The sequence below is a fragment of the Microtus oregoni genome, unplaced genomic scaffold (assembly GCF_018167655.1).
Source record: "Microtus oregoni isolate MIOR12 unplaced genomic scaffold, Mior012 000002F_ref0000024, whole genome shotgun sequence".
Taxonomy (NCBI): domain Eukaryota; kingdom Metazoa; phylum Chordata; class Mammalia; order Rodentia; family Cricetidae; genus Microtus; species Microtus oregoni.
In genome coordinates this window covers 32959481-32987447 of record NW_024543061.1, presented here as the reverse complement: position 1 = coordinate 32987447, position 27967 = coordinate 32959481, and the positions used below count along the sequence as shown (strand labels likewise).

Sequence of the window (27967 nt, the reverse complement as noted above, 5' to 3'; positions counted from 1 at the left end):
GCAGCCTCTAGCCTGCTTTCTCTATTGTAAACCTCATGTCAATGAGATCCATATTACTTTTGTGTCTGGCTTTTCTTACCCCATATGGTATGTTGGGGCTTCACTCACGCTACAGCAGGCACCAACCCTTCATTCTTTTGCATGGTTAAATAATATTCCATCCACTAGACAGACCGTAATCTGGACTGTCTGGGCTGTGCTGTTGTCACTACGGCTTCTGGGAATGCTGGTGTACCATGTCTTAAGCAGCCGTGCTTAAGGTGCACACAAACTTGTGGAACTGCCGGGCATATGTGATCACTCCATGTTATGAATTTTTAGGGACCACAGGACTAACTTCCCATGGTTTTACTTAATTGCCCAGGTTCTTCCCCGCCACAGCAAACACTTGTCATGGTTGATTTTTCATTTTAAAGGAATTTTACAAGAATTTTCTAACTGTTGGGCCCAGTTCAGCCTTCTTTACTCCTCTTAAATCCTACAGCCTCTTCTGGCCAAAGTTGGGAGAAAATAAAAGGATCAAGGCTCTGGCCATTAAGGCTTATTTTTAGACCATTGATGAGGCTCGAAGTCAAGTGACACAAAATGTTTTAAAGATGTGCAGAACTCATAAAATGACAGACTGGTTGCCGGGCAGTGGTGGCACACGCCTTTAATCCCAGCACTCGGGAGGCAGAGGCAGGCGGATCTCTGTGAGTTTGAGGCCAGCCTGGTCTACGAGAGCTAGTTCCAGGACAGGAACCAAAAAGCTACGGAGAAACCCTGTCTCGAAAATTCAAAAAAAAAAAAAAAATGACAGACTGGTCTAAAGAGGTAACATTCTAGAAGAATCCACAAGCCAGAGCTGTGAGCTTGCTGATACAGCAATGCCATGGGTTCCAGCCTGAGCAAAGAGCAGCCTCTGCTCCCATCAGGTAAGTATCCCCAGAGGCCCTAGGGCTCCTAGGAGGTGTCACTAGAAGGTGCTAGAACTTTTAAGTGAAGAGGCCAGGTGAAATGGAGTTACACTAATGGGGATGTGCCCTTGAAGGGGACAATGGGACCCTGGCACCCTCTTTCTCCCTCCCCGACCTCTACTCCCCCTCCATCCCCGGCTGTGAAGGGAGCAGTTTGGCTCTGCTATATGCTCCCGTCAAGATGTGCTACCACAGGCCCAGTTCAATACACACAACTGATGATGGATTGAAAGCTCCAAGGTTGTGAGCTAAAACAACCTTTTTCTATGTGTAAGGAGAGTCACTCAGGTATTCTGTTCCAGTGATGAAAACCGATGAACACATTTAAGACAGGGTTCTGGTGTGGCTTCCATTTTGGATTCTTAGAAGCAGCTACACTGTTGGTGTCTGGGCGTGCCTCTAGGCTGGCTCAGTGGGAAACAGAACTTATCCACAGAGATGCGGCCAGCCACAGTGCGCTCAGCAGCAGCAGCAACACCTGCTAAGGCCCGTCCTGCAGGCTGAGAACCTCTTGGAGCAGACTGATCTATGTCCCCGGTGGAACTAGACACCCAGGGTTGATGTGGGGGCAAATGCTATAGACTCTGCCTTCCTCAAGCAGACCTGATTCTGCCACTTAGCAGTTCCAGGACCCCAGGAATGACAGTTAGTCTGCCTCTCTGCCTCAGTTTCCTAGTCTGTAAGGTGAGGTGGTAATGATACTCCCAACTCATGGTTTATTTGAGTATTGGCAGCAGGGATATGCAGACAGGGACAGCTCAGACAAATGTCTGGTTTTATTCTGCTTCAGGATGGCCAGAAGGCCAGGATGAACTGTGAGGCAGACAGAGGTCTTAACAGTGACAGACGGGCTTCTAGTACCTCCCTCTGCCGCCAGCTCACTAGGTGACATTGTGCAGGTTCCTGACATGGAGTTCTATGAAAATGTTTCAGGTGAAAAAGAGTCATGAGAGGATGAACTGGGTCTCAAAGAAGGGCATGGCTTCAGAGACTTCTTTAGAGCCCTTCGCTCTCAGGGCCCTCTCCTGTAGATCCCCCTCCTCAGAGGCTTCCCCTTTCAAAGACCGCTGTCCTCAAAGCCCTCCTCTTGTAGAGTCCTTCCATCTGGCATCTAGTTGCCACTCTAAGCTGGGGAAAATAAGGCTTTATTCAGGGCACTCATTTGCCCTGGTTGCTCCATGTCAGCGCCCTGCTGCACGCCCTGCTGCACTGTGCTAGCGCCCTGCTGCACACCCTGCTGTATGCCCTGCTGCACACCCGGCCACATGCCCTGCTGCACACCCTGCTGCACTGTGCTACTGCCCTGCTGCACACCCTGCTGCACTGTGCTACTGCCCTGCTGCACACCCTGCTGTATGCCCTGCTGCACACCCGGCCACATGCCCTGCTGCACACCCGGCCACATGCCCTGCTGCACGCCCTGCTGCACTGTGCTAGTGCCCTGCTGCACACCTGGCCACATGCCCTGCTGCACTGTGCTACTGCCCTGCTGCACACCCTGCTGCACTGTGCTAGTGCCCTGCTGCACACCCTGCTGTATGCCCTGCTGCACACCCGGCCACATGCCCTGCTGCACACCCTGCTGCACTGTGCTAGTGCCCTGCTGCACACCCAGCCTCATGCCCTGTTGCATGTCCTGCTTCACGCCCTGCTGCACACCCTGCTGCACTGTGCTAGTGCCCTGCTGCATGCCCTGCTGCATGCCCTGCTGCATGCCTAGTTGAACACCCTGCTGCACTGTGCCAGTGCCCTGCTGTCCACCTCTCAGACATAAAGTGGAGCAGATGACTTGCAGTCAGACCCACATTCCTTCATGTGGCCCATCATTGCCTCTTCTGTCTTGGACAAGAGCAGATGCCTTAGGCACTGACCAGCTCATGGGATCAAGCATTGCAGGTTAGCCTATGTTCTTAGTTTTCTATCCCTTTCTTTACAATAACCCACCACATGCAACCGCCCCTCCCCGATCTACTCCTCTTAGTAGGCCTGAGTTCCACAGACATGGAGCATTCTTAGGCTCTTTCAGCCTTCCTTCTCACAGGGCTCTGAAATCTGTCTTGTTGGTGCCGAGTGTTCAAATCCCACAGTCACCTGCACACCCCAGATGCTCCACAGATACCTGCTAGCTTTAACCAACTCATGGCAACATACAGCTGTCTGCATCCACTGCTGGGAACGCATAGGCAGATAAGCTGCACCCAGCACTCATGCCTACTGGAGAGCAGACAGCCCAGAGAAGCACCCCCATACATACCATCCCCCAATACCAGGGCGTGGGAATGACTAGGGGATGCTATGCCCAGTAGAAATACAGCTTAACCTGGGGGAAGGCAACTAAAGGCACAGAAGAAGAGCACCCAGTCTAGATTTTAGCTGGGATGAGATGCTGGTGAGTGTGGGGGAGGGAGTGGGAGACTCTGAGGGCAACTCAGGCCCCTGCCTCTGTAGCCAAGGGAGGATCTGGTCCGGACACTGATCCTGTTATATTCTGGACCCTGTGACAGGAGAATAGGAGCAACAACAACAACAACAACAAAACCAAAACCCTGCCAGGCAGTAGTGGTAGACACCTTTAACCCCACTCGGGAGACAGAGGCAACTGGATCTCTGTGAGCTCGAGTTCCAGCCTGGTCTATAATGAGAGTTCCAGAACAGCCAGCATTATTTCAGAGAGAAACTCTGTCTCGAAAAAAACAACAAAACAAAACAAAAACCCAAACAAACAAACAAGCCAAAGCAGGAGTCCAAATCAAGATTAAAATGTGGACGAGGACTTTGTGGAGGAAGACTGGGTGCCCGTCCTTACGCTGGCATCATCTAAGGAACAGAGCATGTGCAAAACCAAGTCCACAGAATATACACTGGCAGGGAAGTGGGGAAGTGTGAGGGGAGTATTAAAGGACCATACATCCTGTGGGGCTTTGGGGTGGGGGCTCTCTCCTCAGCCTACTTTCACTCATGGGAGTGATTTTTTTCTTTTCTTAATATGTCCTTTACTGCTGCTCCATGTCTACCTTAAATGACACGGCTTCTCCATCTCTCTTTGGCAACTGCCAGGATCTTCATATCGCCTGTTCTGTTTCTCTCCTAAACTCTAGTAAAATTCCTTAATTCTTTTATTAACAAGACGACCAACACTACAAGGCAGCCTCGGTTTCCATGGTAACACTACCATGCTCTAGCACTCTGAGACTGGAAACCTGGAGAGTGGCCACAAAGGGGACAGGCTGTAGGCTGGCTGAGGTCCAGGTGTGGAACAAGGGGTTGTGGGTTCAGAAAAGAAGGGAGGCATGAACAGAGTGTGGGAAACTTAGTGACCACAGCTCAGTTCAAGTCTGGCCTCAAACATCAAGCTTGTTTTTCTCTCTTTTCACATTATTTTTAATTTTAGAGATTATAGCACATTGCCCAGGCTGGCCTTGAACTCGCTATGTAGCTGAGGATGGCCTTGAATTTCTGATTCCTTTGCTTCCACCTCCCCAGTGCTAGGATTACAGGGATCTGTCACTCTGCCCAATTTATACATTGTGAAGGATCTAACCCAGGGTTTTACGCATGCTTAGGAAAGCACACTATTCTGACCTCCATGCCCAGTGTCACTTCTCTTGTGATATGGCACTGGGTACATCCAAGCAGCTAAGGCAATGTGGTGTTTACACGGGGGCTTTGGAAAAGCCCATGTGTAATGGCCACTAGGCCTATTTTAGGTTTTCAGAATTTTTTTTTTAAAGGAAGTTTTCATATTCACACCCATCTTAGGGAACTTCTGGAGCATGAAGCCAACCTCACCCCTCAGGTGATGGGGTTGTTATATAGAGCTGGCTCACCCTGCTGCCTTCTAAACAGGTGAGGAAAGGCAAGGCACAACACCAGGGGTACAGATGGAAGATCAGAGCTCCCAGGAGGGTCTACTATGGGGGTGAGAGATGGGTGCTCTCTCAGGAACTACGGTGTTGTCCTCTTGGAAGAGGGGCTGGGCTGTTTGTGAAGTGGACTTTTTCCTCCCAGAACAACAAAAAGTCTCGTCCTTGGAGTGGAAGAGGGGCACCCCGCCCTGGGCCCCAGCAGGGCCCAAATGTACCTCCAGAGCTCAGGGTGGCTGGCTACCTAACCCTCCTCCACCTCCCAGGCCTTGTCCTGCATTTCCTGTAAACACTGACATTTCCTCCCTTGGGACTGTCCTGGCAGCCCTGGGGCCACACCCAGCCGCCTGACAGAGCCCAGCACACAATGGCTGGCTGGGGCTCCAGATGGCCACTCCTCATCCCAAGCCTACCCAGGGACCCAGACCAATACCACCCAACTCTGCTCCGGTGTTGTGTGTATGCTGCCTGCAGCTGCGAGCTCTAGCTGGGGACATCGACAGGTCAGACCACAGTGGGAACAGCCCAAACTGGGTGTCCAAAGCCTGTGCTCTATCATGTTCTGGGCATGCGATCTTAGTCAGTCTTCCCCGTCTCAATGGTTTCAGTACTTGCCTGCCTTGCTTACTGGGTCACTGTGAGGAGTTAGTGGAGGGTGCACTAGAATTCCTGAGTTTAAGTGTTAAGTGCAAGCTCCATCCATCATAGACTCAAGTCTCCAGGGCATCTTCCTCCAGGGATTCACCCATCTGGGGATGGACTTCTAACCTCAGAGAAACGCATGGTCTGTGTTGGGCTGGGAGGCGTTTTGCAATACTCACCCAGTGACCTTGGCCAACTACATTTCCCTGCTCTGTTCCTCTGCTTCCACCTCTAGCAGAGCCTGGAGCCCCTGCCCTGCCTGCTATACCAGGAGCTAATGGGAGATGCTCATGGAAGCTCAGGTCTATGTGCTGGCGTGTAGGCGTGGCCAGAATTCCCAAATCAACCACTAGCCTGGCCTTCCCGGCAGAGCCTGAGTCCTCTTGAGTATCCTGTTAATACAGGGCCCTGGCGGGCTTCTAGGCTCTAGTCCTGGCCACCACTCTCCTGGTTGGTGTCATTGCTCCTTGTGACTCTGTGGGTTGGACATGAGCTGATTCCTGTGTCACCAATGACATGGTATGGGTTTGAGGTCGTTCTCGAAGTGTGGTCTCCTTTGACTTCTCTTTGACACTAACTACAGGCTGAACAGGATTTCCTTACAGTCCAAGAGTTGCATGGTTCTTTGTGACTTTTGGAGACCTTCATACATCACATTTCTAGTGATTCTCCTGGCTGGAATACACTACAGGCACCATCATCCCCAACAAGGAGAGAGATGAGCCAAAGGGGTCTGCATAAACTAGACCAGGACCCAGACCAGCCAGAAGCCGCTCCCTGTGAGGGATAATTCCCATTCCCTGCCTGAGCCCCGGAGGACCCTGGACAGCACCCAGACTAACCTCCACGGAGGACATGTTGGGCCACTCTCCCTATACTCAAAGGAGTCCTGGGAGCGTTCCTGGAGCTCCCAAGCCTGGGTATCTGGAAGTAGTTATGAGTTGTGTGGCTAAGTCTGCTTTTTTGGTCAGTAATTACTTTGAAATATGGGTTCTGAGAATTCAGCAATAGTGCCAGCTGGCAGGGTCCTTGCCTCACACACCCAGGACAGACCATGACAATGCAAGGCTGGGGAAACCACCCATCCCATGGAGACCACTCTGGCTTGTGATGAAAGAAAGTGCTAGAAGAAAGGCAATGAGCTGAAAAACAGAACCCAAGGCCTCCACCCCGCCCCCCGCCCAGCCTTGCTGCCTAGTCCCATCTTTCCACCTGACTCGGAGGACCCCAAATGCCACGTAAAACTTTCTCTTTGCTCTGAAGATCGTGCCATGCACCCACGGTCCACCTAAGGAAACCAGTTCAGTCCTAGCTAATGACTCAAGAGACAAAGCATGAGTCAGGACAGCTTCCCTGACAGAAAGGTGCCTGAACATAACACCAGGATGGGGGCCCTGGGTTTCCACTTCAAGCCCTGTCCCATCTTGCACCTCTCTTTTGTCCTCTGGACACCACTTCCCAAGATCTGCTTCAAACCATATTCCCCCTCAGCCCCATGGGCTGCCTCTTCCCATGATCTGCCTTATCCTGCATCCATCTTCTGCCTGCGGAACCCTCAGCCCCAGGGTGCAACTGGCTGCGCTCTCTCCGGGCTCTGAGCCTCACTTAGAAATCTGGGATCTGAACAGATGTTTTAAGGCCATTTTCCAGCTGTCAGTCGGATCGCAGCACAGCTCTGCACTCTGCCCTGAGTGACATTATAGGACCCAAAACTGAGGACGCTTTTGGTAAAAGCCTGCCTTTAGGCACCCCCAGCTCTAGCCTCTGTCCTGATAAACCCAGCTGCAGTTAGTAGGATCTCTTGCCTTTCCATCAACCTGCTCACCTCTTCCTAAACCTCCCAGGATGAAGAACCTTTTGGGGTAGAAGAGGAAGTACTGGGTAAAACAATGATGATAGACACAACTGCCCTGTGTGTGGAGAGCAGGAGTCAATTCCTGCAATTGCTTGCAGGTGAAACATGCAGCCAAGCCCAGGACCCAGCACCACAGGCTGCACTCAGCCTCCAGGCGAATCACTTCCTCCACTCCATTCAAACTCCTGGAGCAGAGAATGGAAGGGAAGGCATAGCCAATGGAGTGCAACTGGATCAAACTTTGCTTGCAATCCAGCTCCTCAATAACTACACGGTCCTTCTGCCTTTACAGTCTTCCAATGGAAGTGGCAAGGGATGGGGTGGGGAAGCAGAGCGATTCTGAACAGGGCCTCTGAGGGACAGGAAAGCAAAAACCAGACCTGGAAGCTCCAGGCCTTTCTGGAAGAAGTAAGGACTTTTCTGGTATCTACCATGCCCCAGGAAACCTGTATTGAGGACATTTGTGCTGCTACCGGTCCACAACAGAGGAGGACATCCTTGCTTCAGCTAGGAAGGTTATGAGATGTGGGTCACAGGCTATGGCAACTGGCCAGACCACAGTCCTTAGTCAAGAACTCCCCAGAGACAGAAACCAGCACACACACCGCCTCCTGGGGACAATCTGGGTCTCTGTGTCACTCAAGCACTGACTGTACGAGCTCCTCATACAAACTGCCAACCCAGCTCCCCAGAGTCTTCCTCTCACAAATGAGAAAACTCACTCACAGAGACGGGAAGCTATCAGCCTCAAATCACACAGCCTGTAAACTATAAACATGAATCCAGCTTACCCAACAACAGCCTGCACTTGCTTATAGGGCCCAGCTGTCTCCAAGGGGAGCTTATGTAGATACAGCGATGTCACCCAAGCACCCAGATTGCTTCCCTCCTATTCCCAATTGGAGTGAGCGATCAGGGTGCTTTGAGTGACATGTCCTTGAATCTAGTTGAGGAAGCTACCTGTAACAGGGCATCTCTCTAGGCAGGGGTGGGCAGGGAATATTGAGGAGGTCTATTATAAATACAGACTTCTGAGTCACATGCCGGATCCAGGGAGTCAGTGTTCACGGCGGGGTCTGGAAATGAGCATCTTTGGTAGAATTTTTTTCAAAGGCATATTAAGAATTAAGGAGTACTATGCATGAACAGACTAGGGGACTAGGTTCAAATTTTGCTCCCTGAACTGGGAAACCTCCATCTCTTTTCTGGGCCTTGGTGTCTCTGCCTGTCAGGCAGGAATTGCTATGAAGATAGGGAGAAGGTTAGAAGGTCCTTTGCACATATGTAGACAGGGATAGACCCACTTCTGGGTTTCTGTCTCCTATGTTCATCAGACTGCTGCTTTGGGGGGCGACAGAAAGACCAGAGCCTGTCTCCCAAGCAAAAAGGGCTGATGGCTGGTGGGTGGTGTTTTGCAGGCCAGGCAGAGGACAGTAGGAAGGGGAGTAACTCAGCATCTAGAGAAGGGATACTAGGTTTCAATGCTCACTAACAAAGCACAGTGCGGTGGACGCCTGGGCTCAGTGTGGCAGGTCTGCCAGGGAAACCCCCGTGAATGCACATAGAGGATGCTTTCCAAGAAGCTGTGGGAACCCGGGCACCATGCTGCTGTGCACAGTACAGTTCCGCTCACTGTCTGTGGGGGTCCTGCTGTGGCCGAGATCTGGGCTAGGTTTGGCATGAAGACCCCTCCACCCACCCAGAGCCACAGACTAAGACAATAGAGAAAATCAATCAAGTGAGCTGCGAAACCCAAGAAGGAAAGTCACCAATTTAGACCCTCATTCTTGAAGACGTACCAAGTATTCAACCCTTGGGATTTTCAAATTAAGAAGGAGCACGAAGCTTTGCTTGATAAATATAACAAATAGCTCAAATATATTCGTAGTGCCCCTGTTTTCTGTATTCACCGTGAGGAGGAAGCAGACTTAGGGCATTGCTGGGCAGTCAGCCCTTGTCCCTGTGGATGGAGGGATCTAGCTCTGACACCCACTGTCCACCCAGCCCTTGCCTCATCTTGGCTCTGACAGAGTTCAACAGGCAAGGCACCTGAGAGTCTCAAGAAAGAGGGCAGATCTCCGCCTGAGAAGCTTTGGTCTAGCAGGGAACGGTAGCATGAGGATACACCACTGCCACAGACCAGGGAGGATAGTAGAGTTTGCAAAGTTAGATAAAAAGGAAAAACATGTTGCTTGTATTTGAGAAGAGCTTTCTGTGCATCTTGGGGAGTGTGGGACACATAGAAGGGAATCCCAGTTCTCGATTCAAAGTATAGTCTTAGGGAGACATTGACATACATGCTCAGGATGGGCAAAGGCATGAGATGATCTGACCAGTTCTGAGAGACTGAGGGATGTGGAGAGGTTGAAGAAGGGACAAGCAAGCAAAGCCTTCATGGTGGCTCTAGCCCCGCCCCCTGCCTGGGAAGAGAAGGTTAGGAATGGAGTGTATGTCCTCACAGGCTTGAGAGATGGGACAGAAGCTTAGGTTAAAGCCTCTGTTTTAAGCTTGTACCCATTTCTGTGGTGGGACAGGCCACACTCACACATTCCTGTTCCCCAGGAAAGCCATTCTAGTCCAGGGATGCTGGCCCTGCTAAGGGGTCAGGTAGTGAAGGCTGGGGATGCCATCCTGCCTTCTGGGGCCTCCCCACAGAGGTGGAAGGCCGAGCTGGGATACTGGGAGTTGCTCTGAGGACCCTCGAGTGTGTAGCTACAGTTTCTCAGGTCCCACAGAGCTGCAGCTGGAGCAGACACAAGTAAACAAAAGCAATCCCACACTTGCTCCCAGCTGAGTGCCCTGCTGAGCAGGGGCCTGAGCCAGACATCTGGCTTTCAGCGACACCTCTGCTCTTCCAAGGAGGATGGCAGAAAGCATGTTCTGGGGCCTGGCACCCTGGAGGACCAGGCAGGGAACCTCTAACCCCCACAGCAGTCATGGGCGTGCGGGAAGAGGAGTCCCTCGACCATTTTGGTCCAGGACAGCGACTGCTCTCAGAACTCCTTCCCCCACAAGTGCCCTTTCTAGATAAGGGGGAAGGACCATTCTAGCCATGTCCTTTGGTGTGACTTTTCTTCTATCTTTCTGAAATCTTATCTTTAAGAAAGCTCACTCCTTAACTAAGCCAGCTTATCTCCTTCCTCCATCCTGCATCTCTAAATTATGAATTATTCACACAGTCCATCTCTGCTCATCAGCCTCCCATGATTCCACACAAGCTAAGGCAGGGCAGGGCTTAATCCAACAGCCTTGGCATCCTTAACCACACGCCAACCCTGCAGCAGCAAAGGCAGCCCAGAAATGGAGAATGGCCATCTGTCACACACATGGTGCCTCCCAGTGACAATTGCCCTGTCGCCATCATCTTTCTCTTCTTTCTCTTTCATTTTTTTTTTCTTTTTTGGTGGGGGTGAGGACACATGTTCTTAATATGTAGCCCTGTCTAATCTAGAACTTGCTATGTAGACGAGGCTGGCCTTGAACAAGCAGAGACCCACCTGCCTCTGCCTCCCCAGTGCTGGCATTAAAGGCATGAGCCACCACAGCCCACCCCGTCTTTCTGCTTAGGAATGATGGCGGTGTAACAAAGTTCCCCTCACAGGAAACCTCAGCTGAGCTTCAGGTGTTCTCTGGTAATCAGTCCTCCTAAGAAGCACCATGCCAGCCCGGGTCACCTTCAACCCTGCCATCTCTCTTGTGGAGACAGCCCAAACATAGGACAGGCAGAGGTTCACTTGAGCCTCTATCTGAAGACCCAGGGAAGAGGCTGTGAGAGAACCTGGCACTAAGCTGAACTGGGCAAAGGGTCACTAAAACGCAAGCATGAGTTCTAGGTAACACGTTGCTCAGCGTGCACCTGAAGCTGGCTGTGTGGCACTGTGCCGCAGCCAACGCGTAGAAGAATTCATACTCTAGCAGTAAAATGGTATAGTTCAGAAAGCATACAGACCAGGAGATAGCCACAGATAACACTAAGCATTGTGCTCTGGACAGCAGTATGCCCTCGCTGTTCACATCTGCAGTGAACTTTTCAGCTTCATTAGAATCTTGGGGGGGGGGTACCAGTACTAGTGGGGTCCTTCACTGGAAGAAATGTATGTGCCACTGTCTTGCACAGTTGCCTGCTGCTGGTCCACCGCAGAACTCACTAGGGCCAGTCTGGCAGGATGTCTGCTAGTTCAGGAAGCGTCCTACTTTGTCTCTCTGCTGCTGGGATAAACGCTCAGACCGAAGCCAACTTCAGGAGGAAAGAAAGGGATGATTTTATTTCATCACTGAGGGGAGCCAACGAGGGAATCCAAGATAGGGGCCTGGAGGCAGACAATGAAGAAGGACCATGGAGGAAAGCTCCTTACTGGTTTGCATCCTGAGTCTGCTCTGTGTACTTTCTTACACAGTCCAGTGGGCTGGGCCCTTGTCCTTCAATTAGCAATCAACAAAATGTCCCACAGACACACCCAAAGGTTAATCTATTGAGGGGGTGATTTTTGGGGGGTGGGTGGGTGATTTTTCAACTAAGGTTCCCTCTTCCCAGATGTGTCAAGTTGATGAGCAAAAACAGCAGTCGTTGTGAGTTCACTAACACTAGTGGACAAAACTGAAACAAGCAAGCGAAGACCCTGCCTATGTGGCACATCTATATCCACGTTAAATGTCCCATGTGTGTTCACACTCTACAAGAACACATGATGGATGTGGTTGCTTTTCATGCTCGGCTCCCGATACACTTTGCACATTGGGTATTGGGGATGGAACCCAGTGCTTCCAAAATGCTAGGTAAGACACCTGTCACTCAGACATTACATCCTCAGCCCCTTTAGGGATTTCTCTTTGTTGGTTAGTTCTTTGAAGTTCTGAGACAATGTCCATCTCTGTAGCTCAGGCTGGCCTTGAACTCCTTCTGTAGCCCTGGCAGGACTAGTGATCTGTGTCTCAGCTTCCCCTAGTAACCACCAGTCCCAATGCAAACATACTTTCAAATGTGCACAAAGACACTGGAAAGCCTTAACCAAGGTGTTTTTGGGGCAGCGTAAGCCTAGAAACAAGTAGATGCTAGACTTCATGCAGTTTCTGAAAAGAACAGGGCAGGGCTATGTGGCCTAATGAGGAATGAGCTCTCTACAGTGACAGAGTCAGCTCCAGAAAGAGTATCCAGAATGCTCCGTTAGTGTCTAGAAAAAAGGGAAAAGATGCACATCTCTAAGAAGTAGGGGTGTGATCCTGTACAGTGTGAACTCCATGGCACACTGACGGACATACAGAGGTCAGAGGACAACTCGACACTCTCCACCTATCTTGTGGGATCTGGGATTAAACTTTGGGCATCACACCAACACACAAGTGCCTCTTCCAACTGAGACATCTTTTCAGCTCACACACAACTGATTATAAAGCATTTAAAATGTTTTCTGCACCAAATGGGCTAGCTTGATGCCCTCGCCCCTACTGGCCCTAGGCTATGCCCACTCCTCCATGTCTTGGCCTGTTAATCAGACTGTTACAGGATGCTCCAGAGGAGGACCTGTCCTCACGGCAACCAGCCTCCCAGAACCCATAGATGACATCACAGGGCTCAGACCATAGCCACTAACATTAAGCAATATTGGGTTCACAAGTGCCCTTCTCTCCATGATTGTCCCATCTGATTCTCATGGTGAGCTCCCAAGTTCCACAGTCACATGAAGAAACCGAGATTCAGTATAATGAATTCTTCTGGCTGCCTGATAGGAAGTAACATAGAAAGAATATCCCTGAGGTCTGTGCTTCCCACTCCAGTATTGAGCAGGAGTGGAGGTGCTGGAAAGCCAGGCTTCCTTGTGCAACAAAACCTCTTCAAATCAAGCATCCAGCTCCCTCCTGCCTGCATCCTTTCTGCTGTGTATCAGTGAAGTTAGTTTATCTGACATGGAGCACCCTGCCATACTGTCCCAAGACAGAATAGCTTGCAAGCGGTGTGCTTACAGCTAACACTGGTTGCAGGGGTGAAGCGGAGCTGGATGCATGGGAAGCTGCTCCCCATCACTCAGGGTGGGATGCAGGGTTGGGAATCTTAGGTAGGACCATCTGACCATACTGTGTCGTCTACCTTCTCTTTGTTTGGGCTGGAACATTGGTGACGGTCCATCACTCCTTTGGGGAGACAGGAACTATGCTAAGCGTGACTTAGGCCCAGCACCTCACCTGGGCCTGGTCTCAGTGACATAAGTAATAGGATTCAGATGAGTCTTGATGCAGGGAGACCTTTCGAACTGTTATATTTCCCACTAAGGCAGGGTATGAATCTTTGGCCTCGGCAGTATGGCTATTTAGGCGCCTCTGGGGCCCATACAGTTGGATATGTTAGATCAACCACACAGTTCCTTAAAATTGAGAACTTGTCTGACATGGTGGGTCACATCTCATGCTCAGATGAAGGCACCTGCTCACTGACACCTTGACACTAGCCCAATGAGACCCTATGCAGTGAGCCCGGCTAAGCCACAGGATTTTTTGGCTATAGAACAGAGGGAAATGAACGTGGTTTTAAGCCATTAAAGGTATGGTCAGCTCCGGCAGCTGGAAGAAAGTATGCCACCTGAGACTCAGCATGGCCCTTAGGGTCACTTGGACAAACACTCTATTGTGTAAATAGGAAAGCAGAACTCAGGAAGTGTGGCCCAGCAGAAAGGGTCACTGGGCAAGCAGCAGAGAGCTGCGTGCCTTGATATAAAATAGGGCCAATTCTGCCTCTCAGAGGGAGAGCCAAGGGTCTCAGCCTAAAACCAAACAGTGGACCAGAAATGACACGTTATGAATGATGATAATTGGTCACTTCAGATGTCTTAAAAAATCATTGCCTCCATTTCAGGGGCAGGGTCTGGACTTACAAGAAAAGCAGCAGGTCTTCAGAGCAAAAAGAGGGACAGACAGGGGCAGGCGGGACGAAGGTTAAGACCCAGCGAGGCTACAAAGCAGAGGAAAGCTGGCCCTGAGGCTGGGGGCTCTTCAGTACCACCCTGCCCCTAGTCATTAGCTCTAATTGGCCCATTCAAAGAAGGTTAATACATGCCTGTCACCATGGCATTGTGGGTTAAATGCAGCTTGATGAGGCAGCCTTGGGGTGAGCAGTCCCCTCTCCTGGGATAACTGGGAGGCTGGCCAGGCCCCAGGCTCAGAGGACATTGTCTTGCTCGCCACTCCACTTTCTGTAACTGTCAGGGGGTGAAAGGCTCATAGTTAATCACATGTGGTTTCCGTGGCGGCTGGAAAAGGCCAGGACAATTCAGTCACTGCATGCAGCAAGGGCAGGGGGTAGTGAAGGCTGGCGTGGGTCTGGCAGATGACATGCTAGTCACCCCCAGCCTCTCCTCCTCCAGGCAGACTGTGAGCTGTGGCTCTCTGTCTCCCTCAATCTGCCACTGCATTTGTCCTTAGTCCCGAAGCTCTTGGGCAGGCTGCTGTTCCCCACATTTGCAAAACTGGCTCACTCCTAGTCTCGCCAGATCCTCAAGCGCCCCAAGAGCAGCTCAAAGCCCAGTAGGAAGCCTGGGAATTCATCTAGGAAGACACTCCTTCATGCCTGACCACTTTCCCTGCCCAGGGTGCAGGGCAAGGGGAAAGGGTCAGATCTGTTCTGGCAGGAGGCATAAAGAGTCCTCTGTGCCTCAACTTCCTGCCCATTCAGGGCAGAGCCTGCTGGGAAATGTACTGGACTGGACTCCAGCAGATTAGTTGCAACCCCAGCCTCTGCTCTCAACACCAGGAGCACCAGACATCCTGTGCTAAGCCTGTTCCTCACATGCGTCTCGCTTCTAGGGACCTGGCTCTCAGGCTGCTCACCAGCCCAGGTCCTCATCCTGTCACCCCGCCTCTGCCAGCTTTCTCTGCTTCAGCAGAGGGGCCCAGGAGCAGTTCTCAGGACATGCGACATGGCTGATTTGGGCTGAGCGAATGCCATCAGCCATTCACAACTGTTCCTTCCTGCAGACTGAACCCATTAGGGGAGGGCTGATGCCAGGCAGGAGACTTCCGGGTGAAAGTTTGACAGATATAGGGTGTGTCCCTCCGAGATCACATAGGCCTGTCATGGTACAGCCTTCAGAAGACACCAATTGATTTGAAGGCCTTTACCTAGCACAAGCTGGGCCCTAAACCCTCCTCATAGAGTGCCAAGGGCACATGAGCTGTCAGTGGTGGGGAGGAAAGAGACTCCGTGGACACACAGGTGGGCAGGATGAGAACCCAGGTGAGGAGAAAAGTGTCCCCTGTGGAGTGACCAAATCCCTTTTACAGATGGCAGATTCCATGCATCGCCCTGCTTTCCCCCTCCCCTCTGCATTTACAGAGCGGCTCAGCTCTCTCCCCTGTCTGGGCCTCAGACTTCTGTGTGCAAGGGTGCAGATAGGTCACAAAGTAGTTCTATGGTCTCCTCGTCACATCCTTTAGCAAAGGTGGGGGCCTTCAGAGGGACAAGGCTCTTCATCCCAGAAAGCGAGCAGCTGCCTGAACTCTGGATCCCAAGAATCTACTGCCTCACTCTGCAGCTCTGAGCTGGCCTTGACCTTTGGCCTCTGGCCAGCAAGGAAGTTTGCCTTTGTAACAGGGACCTCCTCAGAAACCAGATGGTGCATCATCTACGAGGGGCTTCCCAAAGGGGACATGGTCAGAGACTCCCAGCACTGACATCATCCCTTTCTCCCATGACCACCCAGAATAGCTCCAGGTGTGGCTGAGGCCGGCCACACTCTATCCTGGTCAGAGCCAGGGCCTGTTCTTGCTCAGATGCCAGTCTCAAGACACATGACAGACACAGTGGCTTTGCAGCCCTGAGTCTCAGTCCAGTGTCGCCCACCACCTGTAGGCAGTGTGACGCTGCTTCATAGTCTGTGAGCCCCGGGTCCTTCCTGCTGTCCCCTGTGGAATCTTAAGTCACCCTCATTTCTTCAGAACCTCTTCATAGGCACAATCATACCAACAGCCGTTAATTCACTGAGAACAAGCCACATGCCAGGCCCTGCCCCAAGCCCTTGGCACATGCCCCAGTTTCTCCCCAGAGCCCAGTTGCTTTTATAACCCCATGTCCAGTGAGGAATCGGGTATTCCAGGAGAGCTGCTCACCTGAAGAAAACAGAAACACAGAAACATCTCTAACATCCTCCCTCTGTTCCTGCTATCACCTCACTGGAATACTGAGCAAGTACTCATAGAACCAGCAGAGTGAAAAGCATGGAAATGCTTTGCAAACTGTAAAGGGCACGAGGATGTGCTGCTACCCTAAGGTGCCAACTTTCTGAGCATTCTAGGTTTTCCAGGCCAGATCTGAGAGCCATGAAAGGAAGTCCCCGGGCTGCCCTCTGATCCCCATGGCAAAGACAACCCAGGGCAAAGAAGGGGGGATGGCTCAGTGTTGTGGGTGTTTAGTCTGCCCATCCATCTCCTCCGCCACGGGTTAGCTCAGAGCCTTGCTTTGCTCACCTGTGAAATGGGCTCAGGACACTAGGACTTCCAAGAAGCTCAGTGATTCAAGATAGCTAAAACAGCAGCAGGGGGCACCGCCACAGCACGGCCGTCCCCCTCACATGGATTACTTTATCTCCGTTCATCGTTTAGTTTACTTATTTATCATGGGGTGTGACACATATCACAGTGCGCATTTGGAGGTCAGAGAACAAGCACAGGCAGTCGCTTCTCTCCTTCCACCATGTGGGCTCTGGGAATCTAACTCACAGCAGGTGAGGAGGGGAGCATTATACCCCTGGCACTGACTCACACAGCTGCCACACCTATGAATTCTCACACGCAGAATGCGAGGCAGAGACACAAGGCAGGAGGCCAGGCCCTGCAGACCCCTGGATGAAGTCCTGGAGAGTACAGCATAAATGTGTGCTCCCAGCTTGTCGCTCTTCTTAAAGGAGGCCAGCCCTGCTCTTCTGAGATGAGGTTTTCCAGCGGCCCTACTCTAACTTGACGGAGGAGTCACAACAGTCTGCCAAGAGTGTCACCCACACCCTGGAGCAGCAACAACAGCAGCTAAAACACAGAGCACACCTTCCGCACTCTCAAAACACCCCGCAAGTGTTCAAACCTCAAAATGGCTCCTAAGATAATGTCAATTTCCATTTTTCACAGATGAAGAGACTGAGGCACAGAGATGTTAAGCTACTGACCTAAGGACACACAGAACAAAGGGGATTTGAACTTGGCTGGTTGCATGACCCTAGGGAACACACGGGTGGTCCCACAGTATGTGAGGTCGCATGACCTGGCCTTTGTCAGCAGCTGCTTCAGCACTGCAGCTCTTGTTGCCACTCCGCAGGGCGCCGGGCTGCTCAGTGTGAACTTGTAGACTGGAGGTGCAAGCCTGTAATCCAGGATACTCAACTTGGGGGCTGAGGCAGGGGGATTAAAGGTGCAAGGCCTTCCTGGGCTACAGTGTGAGTCCAAGGCTCTTCTGTGCAACTTAGATCTTATTTCAAAAACAGAAAGAAAAAGAGAGACAAGGGACAGCGCCTGGGGGTGTTCATCGAGTAAAAGCACTTGCTCTACAATTCTGACCACCTGAGTTCAATCCCTGGAACCATGGTAGCAGGAGAGAACTGAGAAACTGTGACCTCTACATGCACATGCTCTCTCTCTCTCTCTCTCTCTCTCTCTCTCTCTCTCTCTCTCACACACACACACACACACACACACACACACATAATAAATGATAAAACTTAAATGAAAAAAAAAGAGGGCTGGGAATTTATGTCCGCAGTAGAGTGTTTGCCTAGCATGTATGAGCCCCTGGGTTCAACCCCTAATATAGGAAGGAAGGAAGGAAGGAAGGAAGGAAGGAAGGAAGGGAGGGAGGGAGGGAGGTTGGTTGAACTTATGAAATAAACTGCCCTGGCCTCTGTGCTCGAGAAACATTCCAAGTAAATATTTCATTTGGGAAAGGAGCCTGTTGGGACAGAGAGCCTGAGCCCCAAAATGTGGAATCACCCCCTCCCATGCTGCAGTTTGCAGGGGACTCCAGAGGGACAGTCATAGCCCACTAGTCCCTTCTGAGCATGCTTCCCATGCTGGCATTTCAATGAGTTTGTATATCGGCATTGTGAATGAGAGGGACTTCGTGTGGCCCTTACTGCTTCTGCCACTCCATCCCCACTGCCAGTGGATTTTGTAACTTGTTTTCTTAATTGACCATGGAAGCAAATCTGAAACATCAAATTCTTGGGTCATGCCTTAACCTGGAGAAATTCCCCCTGAGCTCTAGCCAGGGCTCTGGACCAACCCTGTGTATGTGGAGAGCTGGTCTGTTTACGTGGAGACCAGCCACATCATCACAGAACTCAGTCTCTGCCCAAGATGCTCATCCCCAGGAGCAGGGCCAGAGGCCCAGGCTGTGCCTCCAAGTCCAGGAAGACTGGTCACTTTCTGCGGCAGCTGACATGGCTCTTGGGGTGTTCTCAGGGAGCCAGATGTTCTTTCCCCAAGCAGAAAGATCTGGGAGACGTGGGTACCAGGCTTTCCAAAGGCTTTTCCTAAGCGTGGCCAGGCACTCTGAGGTAGTGTCACTTGTACATAGCGGGTGCCTTTAACCCTGTAACGGTGGGTGTTAATCTCTGTTAGGATTTTTGAGTGGATGGTGATGCTGGGACTTGAACCCAGGTCCTTGCACACGCTGAGCCTCAGCTTCTGCCTCAGGTAGGAACTAGTGAGTATAGTGATCACAAGTTGCCTTATTCTGAACACCAATGATATTCTGAAGACTTGAACTCCACTGCAGCTTCCTACCTTTACCCAAGCGAGTGGGGGTCAGTTTCAGCTGGCAAGCTTACAAAGGGGGTAAACCAGAAAGAGGGGGGAACCAAGATCTATAGACATGCCCCTTCTGGTCCTGGTTCCAGTACTCACTGCCTTACAAATCCTGCCACCATCCAGAACCTCAGTTTCTTCCTCTGAGATCCCCAACAGGACATTCAGTAAGTTGAATGAGGAGAGACCCATGGAGTGAGTAGGGTCCTTGCCATGTAACTGGAAGTGCGGTGCTGGACACTGCAAGGGGACATTCTGGCCCTGCTGTGGATGAGCTGAGAGACCTTGGTGGCTTTACCCTTCTATTTCGTGCCTTAATTTCTCATTATTAATGCAGACTCAAAACAGTCTGTATCTCAGGGTGGTAGTTAATACACGGCCATCTACAATGCTAGGGTAAGTACATTGTGAGCTCCACAGGCCCACGAGGACAGCAGGCAGCCGTGTAAAACACAGGGGACAGAGCTGCCATTGAAAGCCAGAGACAGTGCTTGTTATGTGTCATCTACGGCTCCTCCAGTAGCCCAGAGATGACGGAAAACAAGGGGGACAAGTAGGGCTCAGGTTCCATGAAAGGTAGGGAGAGCCAAAGTGAGCTCAGTCCCTCCTTGTGTCGTGCTGCCTGTCACGATTGGGCCATGGGTGGGACTCAAATTCTGTCAGTCACCCTGAGTTCCCCTACACTGGGGGGTTCAGACCCAGCAGAGCTTGGGGTCACTCTTCTCTAAGCCATGACTGCAGCTGTGGCGGAGCACGATCCCGCCACACAGGGTGAAAGAACTGGCCCTACTGCTGTGCCTCAATCCCCAATCATTTAGACACTTCCCTTCGGAGGCTTCTCTTTCTCCACGGACACTACCTACGCTGGTTCGCGCTTGTTCTAAAACCTTCACAACTCTGCACTGCTCACAGAGCACATGGTTTCCTACAGCAGAGTCCCAGTTCAGCAACATTCCTTTTCAGACTCCCCCGGGGGGTTTTCACCACCTTCCCCCTCCTCTGACAGAGTGGCTGAGTCAACACCATCTAAAAAGTCGCTCAGAGCAACTCAGAACTACTCATTTCAGAGTCCAGAGGAAGGAGAGAGACCCGAGGCCAACAGCACAGCCAAAGGCAGACAATCCTCCTTACACAGAGTGGAGATTCGCTCTGGGTGGCCGGCGCTGTGCTGTGGCTTCAAATGATTGGCCAGCTAGACCGAACTTAACTGTAGTAAAATAGTTCTGAGTGTCGGTATGATGGGGCAGCTTTAGATTCTGCGAGCCAGCCTGCGAGAGATGTGTGAGAGCACCAGCTTATGAAGACAGGATTTCTCTGGCTCAGCTTTCGGAGGTGTCTTAGTTAAGGTTTCTATTGCTGCGAAGAGACACCATGACCATGGCAACTCTTATAAAGGAAAAGCATTTAATTGAGGTGGCTTACAGTTTCAGAGGTTTAGCTCACTATGCGACATGATGGGGTGTAGGCAGACATAGTGCTGCAGACAGAGATGAGAGTCCTACATCTTGACTTGCGGGCAACAGGAAGTAGTCTGGGGCACTGGGGGTGGCTTGAACATATATGAGACCTCAAAACCTGCCTCCACAGTGACACGTTTCCCCCAACAAGTCCACATCTCCCAGTAGTGCCACTCCCTTTGGGGGCCATTTTCTTTCAAACCAATACAGGAGGTCTAGCCCATGCTGCATTGGCCCCTTTCCTGTGGTGAGGAATCACAGCCCTTGTGCAAGGTGGAGCAAAGCTAAGAGGAGAGAGGAAGGGCCTGTGTGCTAGAAGACCTCCCAGTGGCCCCACTGCCTAAATTCCCACCAGTGGTGCTGGGTAGACTTCAGGGGGTATAGTGCTCACCATGCGAGCCTGACAACCCAAGTTTGGATCCTTAGAACCCTGGCGAAGCTGGATACAGTAGTGCTGGCATCTGTAATCCCAGCGCTCTGAAGGGAAGAAGGTAGCAGGGGCAGGGGAGTCCCTGGAGACTCACGGCCAGACTGACGAGCAAGGAAGGACCCTGTCCCGATCCAGGTGGAAGGTGAGGACGGACACCCAAGGCGTCGTTTGACTTCCATGTGTGCTGTGGCACATGAGTACCACACACACATGCACACAAACCCACACACATGTGCACACACAATCCACACCACTCCCAGTAGTGCCAAGCTGAGGACTGAGCCCTGAATCTAAAGGCCAGCAGAGCCTCGCACCCCTGCAAATGAATCTCTCTTCAGTAATATTCAAGGCTCCGTCTGTCCCAACCTTGCTCTCCCTGCTCCTTCTCACAAGTCCAGCGAGCCACCTGCCTTCTCAGCCTCGGGATGGATGTCCCCCACCCCTGCTGTTCCCTCCACCTGGGGTGCACCCTCCTTGAGGACAGCTGACCATGGCTCTGCACCCCTCGGGCATCACCCCCTCAGAGAAGCCTTCCCTGACTGCCTTGCTGGGAAGGTCCCTGGCGGCTGTTCTCTAATTAGCACACAGCTAACTCCTTTCTCTTTCTCTGAAGCTATGATGGTCCGGCTGACCGACGGGCATGCATATTTCTGGCTTGCCTCTCCTTGGGGGACAGCAGAAACTCTGCCAGGTGAGACCCCAGTCTTTCTCCCCACTGCTGCCTGGAACCTCAGGCAGTGGTGGCAACAGCAAGGTACCACCCACCCACCGGAGCTACCACTGACTCTTCTCTCTGCTTTGGTCTGGCGCAGGACAGGCTCATCCCATGGAACATGTAAGGACAAGTGAGGGCCGCACAAATACAGGCTGGAACAAAGCCCCCCTCCTCCTCGGGGGCTCAGCTGGTCACGGCAACCATTCTGCACATTCTAGCAGTGGACTCCTACCACGAAATCGTCTGCTATTAGCTAGAATGACTCCTGCTTCTTCCCACAGGGAAGCCCTGACTTTATGAAGCGAAAATCACGTCGTGATTAACAATCACAGTTTCATCTACATTATAGTAAAAAAAAAAAACGGTCGGGGGAGGGGATTAATATCACACTAGCAATGTTCCAATAAGAGTGTTCCTGACAAAATTTTCTTATTAGGGTCGTTCCCTGTAAATTTTATTGCATTTAATTAAAAATTATTGCTAAAAGAAACAGCTGCAGATGGTCTTATTTTAAGTCAGAAAATTAAAAACTGAATATTCTCATCCGTCAATTTCAACAAGCCGCATGGCCGCACGCTCGCACGTGCTGGTCTCGAGATTCTGATGATCTTTATGGCAGTTTCAGGTCCCTCCGACGGAATTTAATGAAAGCTCTGCATGAATTCATTTGTCAAAAACATAATGATAGTGGAAGGCTGCTGAGGTAGAACATGCTAGGAGATGCAAAGACCTGCCACATGGCTCTCAGCACCATGGGGCCATCAGCAGGAGGCCGAGCCGCCACTCTCGCTCAGGCTACAAATCACCTTTGTTTACAGGGACACAGGGAGCAGCCCTGGCTGTGGATAGAAGAGATGGGAGTACTTGGAAATACTGGCTGCAGTCACTACATTGCACGGATGCTGGATTCTGTGGCTGGTTGGGGCTGGAGGGGCCTTGCTGGCTGCTGGGCTGGACTTCTTGGTCCACCTGCCTGCAGACTCACCTCCCCCAACCTCAGGGTCATTATCCAGGTCGCTCTTTTAACATCCATATTAAAGACTTGACCTCTTATGATTCCTCCCTCTGTCTTTTATGGGAAACAAACCCACGCCTTATTTATCTGGACTGTTCCAAAGAAGAGGAAGACACAGGCAGGGTCATCTATGGGGCACCAGAGCTGACCACTGATGAAGAATGAGGGGCTGTATATGTCCTGGAGACAGAGTCCACTCCTCCCTACCACACACACCACAGTGAGCTTTGTCTTCATCATCTTGTGAGGGGACCACAGTACCGGTCCCCAACGAATACACCTGCACTGTCTCTTTCCACCAGGCCTCGTCTGCCAGCAAACTGTCAATGTCCTGCATGAAGCCCATAGTGGCCTTCCCGAGCCCTGAGGTGCTCACAGTCACACAACCTGTCTTAGAGGCATCCTCAGCTGTCCCACACACCTAACGTCCCACCTCAATGTCACTTAGTTAGCCCTCCAGACTCATGGCCAGGCTCTGCTGTTCCCAGACCTCCCATGTCCACTGCCATCCTGCTGATGGCTCCCCAGGTACAGGCTGTTCTTCCAGGACTGAATGCACTGAGATCCTTCTGGGTCCCCTAGTCTCCAAGTGTCCTTCTGTCAGCTAGACCACAGGCACCGAGAGCAGCTTTACCCCACAAGCTGGACAGAGCTGAAGGGACTAAGGTCCCATGGGTGTTTGTAGTAGGGTAACCCACTGAGCTCTATAGGAACTGGACATTAGAGAAAGCACACATCTGAGTTCGAGCCTTTCAAACAGCTTCCTCTGTGCATTCTCCATGTCTACCATCGAGGTGAGAGTCTTCTAGAATCGAGGCCTTAAAGCTGCTTCTCAGTGGAAACTAGCTGTTTCCAGTGAGTCTGATCTTCCTCCCTCCCTCCCTCCCTCCCTTCCTCCCTCTTTCTTCCTTCCTTCCTTCCTTCCTTCCTTCCCTCCTTCCTTCCTTCTTTCTCTCTCTTTTTTTCGAGACAGGTTTTCTCTGTGTAGCCATGGCTGTTCTGAAACTCACTTTGTAGACCAGGCTGGCCTTGAACTCACAGAGATCCTCCTGCCTCTGCCCCCGCGAGCTGGGATTAAAGGTGTGTCCCCCCCCCACCACCACCTGGTTAGTCTCATGTTTCCCGATTGTCCTTGCCTCTCTCCTCTGTCCACAGGTGGAAATCTCACTGTTCTGCACTGTCCTTCAAGGTCCTCCTTCCCTGGTCCAAGCGTTTCCTGCACATTGCTTAGCATCAGATCCAATACAGAATTTTTCACTTGGGCAACACCAGCTAGTAGTCAAAGCAGCCTCTCCCTGGTTGTCCCAAGCCTCCCCATCCACACGGAGCACAGCAAGGTTCTGCCTGCCACCAGAGTGTGAATGAAGCTCTCTGTGACGGGGGAGTCAGAGTGAATTAGCCTTGCCCCTCAGAACGCCCAAGACTCTCTTTGCAGGTACAAGCACACAGACCCTGCTCCTAAAATTCCCTTGGTAATCAGGAAGATCCTCTGCAGGTGGCAGGCCCTAAACCCAGGGCTCCTGGTTGTCCCTCAGGCAGAGGTGGCCTCCAGAGACCAGGAGTCTCCACCATGGTCTGGAGCAAGGAAGGCTGTCTGGGCACACTGCAATCCCACAGGCCATCATACAGAGAAGTGCATCCCTATTCTGCGTCCCCTGGAGTCCTTCAGGCCACCAAGCAAGGAGCACTGGGAATGGGGCAGGAGGAGCACCCTCTTTCCTGAAGGGAGCTCCTCAGCAAGAATCAGGGTCTCAGCAACACCAGAGTGAGGCCTTTTCACCACGAAAAATAAATGGCAGTGGAAACTTCCCATAATGGAGACTCAGGCGACTACTTACCCTCTGTGTGACAGAGGATATTCAGCATTAGTTTAGCAAGTCTCAGCCTTCCCATAAGAAATTGGGAACTGGGGATTGCATGCTATAGATACAGCCGGCTCTAGCCATCACCATGGTAACAGGCACTGGCTCCAGTGCAGTTAAGGAATCATGACCTCTGGTCTTGGCATTGGTGTCAGAGGCAGTGCTGCCCAGGGCTCTAGATTAGTACCATCAGCCTGTTATCTGCAGCTCTGGGTCTTCCTGGGAGCACTAAAGCAGATAACATTATAATTCATGGCCAGAGTTCCCCAATCTAAGACCTTGCAATGGAGACCTGAGGACCAAGGCACACAAAGGCGGAAAAGGAGAGAGAGAGAGAGAGAGAGAGAGAGAGAGAGAGAGAGAGGCACACCCATGGTGAAGGACCCTGATCCTCCCTCCCAGAAGCAGCATCTCTGGAACCAAGTTCAAATCCTGTATCCATAAGATTTGACCTTGGTCCCCTACCACTTAACAGCAAATGCTTACGAATCACTTGGCCGTGATTCAGACTCATTGTCACGAGGCTGGCAAGCATCAGGAGGGCCGCAGACACAGGATGGCATGGCTGAGACGTCTACATGCCCAGCAGCACCTCCCGGGTATCCGGGGACAGGTCAATGTCCCCAGAGCAGAACATTGTGTGACAGATGGGCAGAGGGAGAAGAGATGGTTAGCCCTGCAGCAAGGGTGGAGCAGGACCTAGGGAGTGGGAGCAAGGACAAGTCGCCGTCAAACCTGGAGCTTTTTAGTGACTTGAGTATTTCCACAGTAAACCTTGAGGACAAATGACACCAAGGGACAACCTGTTCTGAGGCACAAGGCTGACGGAAGCCAGCTCATCAACATACAAGAAGCAGGAAGACCAGGCAGGTTGAAATGGGGTGTTTAGCACAGGGTCCCGTGCTGCATGCTGGGTCACATCGGCCTCTAATAGCATGGGAAGCACCCGGGACTGTAATCTCAGACTGGTCACTTAACAAAGGAGAGTTCTTTTCCAGGCTCAAAAGTACCATGTCACCAGTGAAACCCAGCTCAGTTCCCAGCCTGAGAACTGGATCAGTGAACCATAGATCCTGTGGGAAGCATGCAAGACCCCAACAGAGACTCCTGACTGCTGAGACCACATAGCATCCTGCTGGAAAGAGAATCTGTTCAGGAAAAAAAAAAGTGTATCCATCGGGGATACATTTCAAATTAAGAGCTGGCAAACTCCGTTACAAACTCCCACTTGCACTTGGTGAAATAACAGGGGGCTTATTACTTCCCCGCTCAAACGCTGTCTCTGTGCTGGGGAACCAGAAGGAAGCAACTGCAAAGAGGAGCTCTCCCCACCTCCCCCGGCCCAGGCTGTGCCAGCTTTAGGTCTGAAGCCATGACCTATAAGCACCCAGGTGAGCCCCGTTTCTTGGACGGACACGCTTTCAGTGGAAAGTAGTCTTGTTCTGGGGGACAGGTCTCTGTGCCTTTTAAGTACTCTGACTCCTCTGAGTAAGTTGACTCTGAGCAGCCAGAGCCAGCCTCTACCTGATTCAGACACCAGGCCTGAGGTTCACAGCCTGACAAGTAACAATCTCAAGCCAGATTGCTCCTAAGTTAATATACTTTCTAAAATCTAATTTTTACTAGTATTTTCTGTTCATAATAACGGGTCCACTTACTTCACCCCCACCTGCCACAACCCCCAGTCACACCAAGTTTCCTTTATCCCTTTTTGAGGTGAAGATGAGCTGACTTGGATAGACACCGGGCCCGCAGCCATTTCCTAAGCTCTATCCAGGACCTTGGTCAGGCTGTTTCTCCAGAGGCTCTGTCCTGTCTCCTTTCAGAGCTCTCGGTTTTCAGACCCCCCACTCTAGACAAGGCAGGAGGCAGTGCCTCTCCTCCACCGGCTTCATCCGCTCTCCAACCCCAGGCACCCCATTGCCCCATGTGTTCCGTATGCCCTCTGCCTCACTCACAACGCCCATGCAGGGGAAGCCCCACACCATCCTGGGCCTCTCACTTGCCCAGGCATGCTATGCCCGGAGTAGGGATTTTCTTCTCTGTTTTCATCTGTCTCCCAACAGGAAGTGAAGAGAACTGAACTTTCTGAATGACAGGCATTTGGAGTCACACAGACAGGCCCTTGGAGGAACAGCAGCATCAGAGGGGCTGGGATGCCGCTGCACTTCATAATAGATAGGTCAGGATCCTTCCAGCCAGGCCCTGGCTGCAGCCTCAGGTGTAAGCCAACAAGTAATGCAGCCAGCACACCGCCTGGCACACAGAGGAGAGTCCAGACCCAGCACCATTAGCATTTTCTCAGGCATTTTATTCCCTACTGTGAACCTTTTATATCTGGGGGAGAAGAAAACACAGAAGAAGGCAATGGCCTTTGCAAACCGCCCAGCACCTGTGTACCACTCAACCCTGTGGGGCATCATCTGTACACACTAAAGGGGAAGGCGCTACCTGTGGAGTTCTGCCTCCCTTAGCTTAATTCATTGCAAATTCTTATGTCAAGAGTCAAGAAGTCTCGGCACAAATTCCCCCCCCCCCCCCAAACTTGTCGAGAGATCTCAGGCAAGTCCCTTTTCCTCTCGGACCTCCGGTTTTCCACAGCAAACCTGCCTTCAACAATAAAACTGTGACTCCACAGAAGTGGATCTTAATCTTTGATAAAACCAGCCAGCTTATCTGCCTCGAGTGAAGCCAAGAGGTGGTGTGAACAGGGTGAGGATGGGAAATGGGGGGCAAACAGGCGGTGATAGCGCACGCCTTCAATCCCAGCACCCAGGAGGCAGAGGCAGGCAGATCTCTGAGTTCGAGGCCAGCCTGGTCTACAGAGTGAGTTCCTGGACAGCCAGGGCTACACAAAGAGACAAAGCAAAACAGAACTTCCTACTATTCACAGTCCAAGGGAATGCTGGGAAGTAGTGAGTTCCCAGCGGCTAGGAAAAGTCAAGAACCAGCTAGCTGGGCAAACGCATGTTACGCCTGAGGATTCTGTGTTTCAAACTGTCTTGTTTTCACCAGTGCTAAGAGGTGGAAAGAGGCTGGACCTAGCTGGGGCCGTGGGACATTAATAATGAAATAAACCAGCCAGGTCCAGTCTCTCCCCCTCTCCCCCTCCACGTTAAATGCTATCCCTCTCCAGGGCTGGTGTCTGCTGCCACTCTTGTAAACAAACCTCCATGTCACAGGAAGAACTGGGAGGCCATGGGACCCATGTGGGAACCACATGGAGACTCCTGAGAAGGAAGCTGGGAAACCTTTGCAGTCTACTGCAGGCCAGCAGCAGCCATGCCTCTCTTTAGCTCCCCTGAAGCTCCCTCCACAGATGTTCCTGGCTGCAGTCACCAGGCAGGCAGGTTGGTTTGGTCCCCACACAAGAAAGAACCCTGGGGCTCCTGTA

General features: G+C 51.6%; 1 protein-coding gene across 1 annotated transcript in view; it reads right to left on the bottom strand.

The window, feature by feature from the left end:
• Fgd5 (FYVE, RhoGEF and PH domain containing 5) overlaps positions 1–27967 on the bottom strand; it is a 102163-nt gene that overhangs the window by 61300 nt on the left and 12896 nt on the right. The window lies entirely within an intron of this gene.